Here is a 6872-nt window from a genome sequence, read left to right on the forward strand (position 1 = left end):
GGGTAGAGACAGAGAGAGAAAAACATTGATGTGAGAGAGACACATCGATTGTCTGCCTCCCACACACCCCCCTGACCAGGGCCGGGGGTCGAGTCTGTAACTGAGATGCATGCCCTTGACCAGAATCGAACCTGGAACCCTTCAGTCTGAGGGCTGATGGCTCTGTCCACTGAGTGAAACCAGCCAAGGAACTTCACCTATTAATTGAATTGTTTGTTTTCTTGGTGTTGAGTTGTATAAATTCTTCATATATTTTGGAGATTAACCCCTTATCAGATGCATCATTGGTGAACATGTTCTACACAGTGGGTTGTCCTCATTTCATTGGTGGTTTCCTTCTCTGTGCAGAAGCTTTTTAGTTGATGTAGTGCCATTTGTTTATTTTTACTTTTGTTTTTCTAGCCGAGGAAACATAGCAGAAAAAAATGCCACTACCAGAGACTTCCGAGATTTTACTGCCTTTGTTTTCTTCTAAGAGTTCTATGGTTTAACGACTTACCAGTACATTTAACTCTTATCTATGCTGAGTTTGTTCTCCTGTTTGGTGTAAGGAGGTGGTCTAGCTTCATTATTTTTTGCACGTATCTGTCCAATTTTCCCAACACCATTATTCCTAAACTTGAAAAATAACAGTAGTAATCATGTACATGTTTCTTTAAAACCAATCAATCAAACAATATGGAATAGACTGAATGAAGAAGGGGCAGCTCCCCTAACCTCCACCTCATATGCCAGAGGTAGCTACTGTTAACACTTTTATGTGAGCCATTCCAGATGTTTCCTAGCCATGGTATTAGTGGCATGAGCTGCTTGGGGAATTTTCCAGAAATGTGAGAGGTGACTGTTAAACGCAGGCACTATTAAAAATGAAATTATATGAGTTTATAATGAAATAAATCACTTTAAAAGTAAAGGTGATGGATACTCATAACTCATCAGGGTCTGATTATTTTGCTCTTGGGGTTTATCGCATCGGTTGTGTTTGGGAGAAATACTACCAAATGGTGCCGATTGGCAATGTCAACTCCTCTTGAGGACTTGACACCTCGATTGGCAGAGAATGTGAAAGATAACCCATGAAAATGAATCAAAGCATAATGTAAAGATGCAACTAACATGCTAATGCAATTATGTTTACATTGAAAGAAAAACAGCATTACAATAAATGGTATTGCTCAGTGAAGGAAAAAAATAACTGACTCTCTGCAGAAACCAGTTTGGCTCAGCGGACTAAAAGGTCCCAGGTTCGATTCCGGTCAAGGGCATGTACATTGGTTGTGGGCACATCCCCAGTAGGGGGTGTGCAAGAGGCAGCTGGTCGATGTTTCTCTCTCATCGACGTTTCTAGCTCTCTATCCCTCTCTCCTCCTCTCTGTAAAAAAATCAATAAAAAATATATTTAAAAAAAGATAACTGACTCTCATAGATGTACATCCTTTCCTTTTAAAAAAAAATTTGGATGCCCAAATAGACAAGATCTGTCCTCTAAACTCATTTAGTCTTTCTTTAAAAATGTATCTGTTGTTTAAAGTATTACAGATGTCCTCCCCCCATTTATCCCCTCCACCGAAGTCCCACCCCCGACCCCCAGGCCTTCACCGCCTTCCTCTTCCTTCAGATTTGTCTGTTGAAGGACAGGGGGTGTTGACTTGTAACATTTCCCATAGTGGGAATGTTGCTGATGTTTATGGAATGGTGTGGCTCAGTGGTCTGCAGTTTCTACATTGTAGACCCCCAACTCACTTTCCTCATCGGAATCACTGAGTTGTTTTAAATTGTCAGTATTATTGCTTGGGCAGCTCATCTCTACACCCCCCACCTCGCTCTGTCTGCTTACTTTGTTTCTCTATCACTCACTTGACCCTTACTCTAATCAGTGGTTCCCAGCTGGGGCACAGGCCTCACAGGGGGGGCAGTTTGGTTGTTAATGGGTGCAATTTGAAAATGAGTATAACTGAATTTTTTGCATTCCTTATGGTTCTAGGGGCCTCATAGATAGTGTATAAAATATATACTGTGACATGTTTATGATTTCAGTTCTCTATGATATGTTTTGGAACTTTATTTGCTATTTTTCATATCACTTCGTATTATTATTATTTTTTAACCATGTCTTAGTGATTTCTTCCTCAGGACTTCCACTGTCCCTCCGTCCTTTGATTTTTCTCTTTCACGGACACCGTGTTCTCTGGAAGCGTGTGTAGACCAGGTGAACAGCCTTTTAGGCTCCTCCACATGACTGGGGTTCCCTTTGTGAAGAACAACAATTCTATGTCACCGGGGGGAGAGGGGGCATCGGGATTTTAGAGGTGCTGAGGGGGGGCATGGCCAGAAGAAGGTTGCAAACCACTGCTCTAAATGGTCAATCAACATCTTAGGCACTTTCCATGTTGGGAGGGTGAAGACGTCTTCTGATCTAACAGAACCAAAGGAATGATCACACTGCTGGCCATAAGGGTTAAGTGTCCTGGCTCCTTCGACCCTGTAGCACGTACCATGTAGGGATGCTCCCACGGGAGAAAACTGGCTTCTCCTCAGAGGCTGATTTTGTGTTCTTTTCAGCCAGGTGGTTCTCCAGGTGGAATTGAGCCAAGATCCTGGTCTTTCCCTCACCAGATGACAGGGTTTCCTCCAATCATGGCATGTATTGCCTTAAAAGAGAACTCTAAAACCTCTTCCGTGTGGTCTGGCCAGTTGGCTCAGTGATTGAGCTCCAACAAGGAGGTCACAGTTTGATTCCCGGTCAGGGCACATGCCCAGGTTGTGGGCTCGATTCCCAGTATGGGGCATGCAGGAGGCAGCCAGTCAATGATTCTCTCTTGTCATTGATGTTTTTTTTTCTCTCTCTCTCTCTCCTTCTCTCTGCAATCAATAAAAAGAACAAAACAAATTTTAAAAATAAATGAAACCACATCCATGTGTGGGGTAACTCTTCTGTAAGTGCCCCCAATCAGAAGGTTGTAAAGGCAAGGGTTGGAGGATTGGACGTGCGGTGTGAATACAGGCCGAGGGAAGCGAGATTGTTGAGTAGATGCAGTTGAGTAGGTAGGGAGTGAGGTCTTCCACGGGGTAAGGGGAAACAGGATTTGCAGAGACCCTCAGGGTAGCAAAGCTCTGATGAAAAAAAAACCAACTCTATAAAAATCTGTAAAGTCCCTCATAAGAACACATTAATAAAAAATAGAGCAATGACAACAAAATAAGAAAAAAGGAACCTAGACATAGAGCCAACTGTTGTAGATCAGAAATCATTTTCCCAGTCAATGAAAGGACCGGCAAGTGTGGTTGGAGCGTCGGCCAATGAACCTAAGTTCTCAGGTTTGATTCTCTGTCAAGGGCATGTAGCTGGGTGCCCGCTCCATCCCCAGTTCTGGTCCAGGCGAGTATGGGAGGCAACCGATCAATGTGTCCCTCTCACATCAATGCTCCTCTCTCCCTCTCTGTCTCCCCTCCTTTCCACTCTCTCTGAAAGCCACTGGGAAAAATATCCTCAGGTGAGGACTAACAACAAAAAAGACTGTACAGTTGACTTGGGTTTGTTAGTTTTGTTGATTCTCTAGCCATAGTCTCAGTCCCAGTGTGCCTAGACCAGTGGTTCTCAACCTTTCTAATGCCGCGACCCTCTAATACGGCTCCTCATGTGGTGGTGACCCCCAACCATGAAATTATTTTCATTGCTACTTCATAACTGTCATTTTACTACTGTTAATGAATCATAATGTAAATATCTGTGTTTTCCAATGGTCTTAGGCGACCCTGCTAGCAGTTCTCAACCTGTAGAGCCTAAGACCATTGGAAAACACAGATATTTACATTATGATTGGTTGCCTCCCGCGTGAATCCCTGCCGGGGCCCCGGGCCGAGGAGGAGCCTGTAGCCAAGGTACATGCCCTTGACTAGAATTGAACCCGGGACCCTTCTGTCTGCGGCCTGGTGCTCTACCCACTGAGCAATACCGGCCAGGGCACATATACGCTGTTGGAATCAGGGAGGGTCAATACTCACTGTGGTTCCCCTTGCCCCCGAGAACATAACTAGAAGCTCTCCTCCTCAATGGTGAGCCGGCAGCACTACCTTTCCATATGAAGACCTGCTGGATCATAATTAAAACTTTCATTTGACTATTAAAATTAAAGAAGAGCTATAAATTAAGGTAACCCTACTCAAACCTCTGGGGGCAAGTCTAAAGATCCTGTCTGTAATTAGAGAGCTACAAACCTTAAGGAACACAGATTTTTCTCGGCTTCGAGGTCTCATTTTGCGCCAAAGCCGGTATTTTGTAAATCACAGCTCTTCCAGGCTGAGGACACATTTCGGTTCTTGATTAGCATGATCGCCTAAAACGCGTGGCCCTTGGGGAACTCAAGTCCCAGCTAGAAGACTGACTTCGTATCCAGATTGTATATGCACGAATCTGGGTGGTCTGGTTCATGACTTCTCTAGATTAGAGTTGCTATAGCTATACAGTGAACATGTTGGGTTCCTAACCTTACTTGACTGTCTTAGTTTGAAAAGCTTGAGGCTTTATTGTAATAATGACAAGAAGCCCTTAATGCAAGCTCTCCCAGAAAGCGGAAGGCATTGTCCTGGCTGGTGTAGCTCAGTTGGTAGACATGTCATCCTGTACACCTGAGATTCCTGGGTTTGATTCCTGGTCAGAACACATGCTAGGTTGCAGGTTCAATCCCTGCTCCCAGTTCGGGTGTGCATGGGAGGCAAGTGATTGATGTTTCCCACAGTGATGTTTCTCTCTCTGTGTGTGTCTTTCTCTCTTCCCTCCCCTCTCTCTAAAAATAAATGAAAATATCCTTGGGTGAGGATTAAAAAAAAAAATCAACCTACAAGGCATTAGTTGAATAGGTGGTGGCTTTGGTTATTAATTGTTTGGATAGTCTTCTTTGCACTTGTCTATATTTTCCGTGTGTGTGTGTGTGTGTGTGTGTGTGTGTGTGTGGTCATCTATAATAATAAAAGTGTAATGTGTTAATTATACCAGACATCCTTCTGGACAAAACCAGGCTGCAAGGGAAGCCTGGGTCCTGGGTGCCAGAGGGAAGGGGGTGTCGGCAACTGGGGGAAGGAAGACCTACTCTTGCATGAATTTTGTGCATCGGACCTCTAGAATAAAGAGAAAAGCTGTATTTGAAAACACAGTAAAGACGACATACACATATAGGTTTTTCATTAAAACTTATTGAATTAAACTAAGGTATTGTGCTCAGGTAGGCACGCCTTAACTCTTCAGTCCATTCCCTGACTGTCATTTTCCCACTCGCCAGTCTTAATATTTGTCCTTTCTCTTTATAGATCTTACTCCTCAGTTTTTATCTCTCTTTTTTTTTTTTCCATTGGATTAAAACAAACAATGAGCTTTAAAAAGAACATTCTCATGGTAGATATCTCCGGAGAGCTTATATTTACTTTAAGCTGAATTCTTGCCAGACCGCCCAGTGGATATTACTAATTTTTCTTCATCAACATGTTACATTGTAATGGATACAATGCCCTAGAAATGGGGTAGCCAAGCAAATCTCCCACAGCCCAACTGGGCAATACAAAACCATAACCACTTTCTATCTAGTTGTAGAAAATAAACATTTAAAAAGTTTTATTTAATACTAGTGACCTGGTGCATGAAATCTGTGCACATTAAAAGGGGATTAATTAGAAGAAATATTTTAATTTTGTTATATGCCCTTTCTCTATGGTAGAAGTGTCAGTGATGAAAGAAAATTGGTAAAATGTATATGAAAATTTTACTCCTGTCAGAGTCTGGGGTGCACCACAGGACCCAGAGTCAAGTCCCTGCACACCCATGTGCACCTTGAAATCAATGCAAGACCCAGACCCAGCTGGCCCCACCCCCATCAAGCCCCACTGGATGCGGGGAAGAGGGTGGAGCCTCAGGTCCCCCGTCAAGCCCCGCCAGGTGAGGGGTGCAGCCTCAGGTCCCATGGTGCATGCCAGGTGGGGGGGCACAGCCTCAGGTTCCCTGGCACACCCTCAGGTCCCCCAGGCTGGCACTGGGGCAGGGGCCATGGCCTGAGGTCCTCTGTCAAGCCCCATTGGGTGGGGGGCTCAGCCTCAGGTCCCCTGCTCTAGTGCCACACAAGCCCAGGTCCCTGCTGATGGCTCATTATGGGAACCCTGCCTCCAATGTGGGCGCAGCCATCTTGTGACAGCTCTATGGTATGAGGGTCAATTTGCATATTACCTCTTTATTATATAGGATATTTTTATTGATTTTGAGAGAGAGAGGAAGGGAGAGAGAAGCATCATCGATTGGCTGCCTCCTGCATGGCCCCCACTGGGGATCAAGCCCGCAACCCGGGCGTGTGCCCTGCCTGGGAATCAAACCTCGACCTCTTGGTTTCTATGTTGATGCTCAACCACTGAACCACACTGGCCAGGCTAGAAAAATAATTTGTATTTTTCTCCCTCCCTCCCACCCACTCTCCTTTTCCCCCTCCCTTACTTTTATTTTCCTTTTGAGGTTGGTAAAAGGCAAAATTATAGGTATAGTAATTTGGGCCCTAAGAATTTGGGAAAAGGAACTGCCACTTGCCATGTTTCCCATCGGCTAAAGAGATACCTTTTGCTAAGAATTTGAAAACATTACAATCCAGTATCTATGGTCGTTGAAAGTTTTGTTTGTTTGCTTTATAACATGATGCCAGCATGACACCGTAGTCAGCGGTGCCTGAATCTAACATGACATAGTTTGTGTTCAAAGTGTTGAATGAGGACAAGGAAAAGCTGGACATGGGGGCTTACCCATGATTCTCTTCAGTGGACAGGGATCTTTAGATGCGAGCCCACTTCTGGTTTGATTATCTTGGCTGGTTGCCAGCAATCACATCCACGGATTTGCC

Source organism: Pipistrellus kuhlii, unplaced genomic scaffold (assembly GCF_014108245.1).
Source record: "Pipistrellus kuhlii isolate mPipKuh1 unplaced genomic scaffold, mPipKuh1.p scaffold_m20_p_16, whole genome shotgun sequence".
Taxonomy (NCBI): Eukaryota; Metazoa; Chordata; class Mammalia; order Chiroptera; family Vespertilionidae; genus Pipistrellus; species Pipistrellus kuhlii.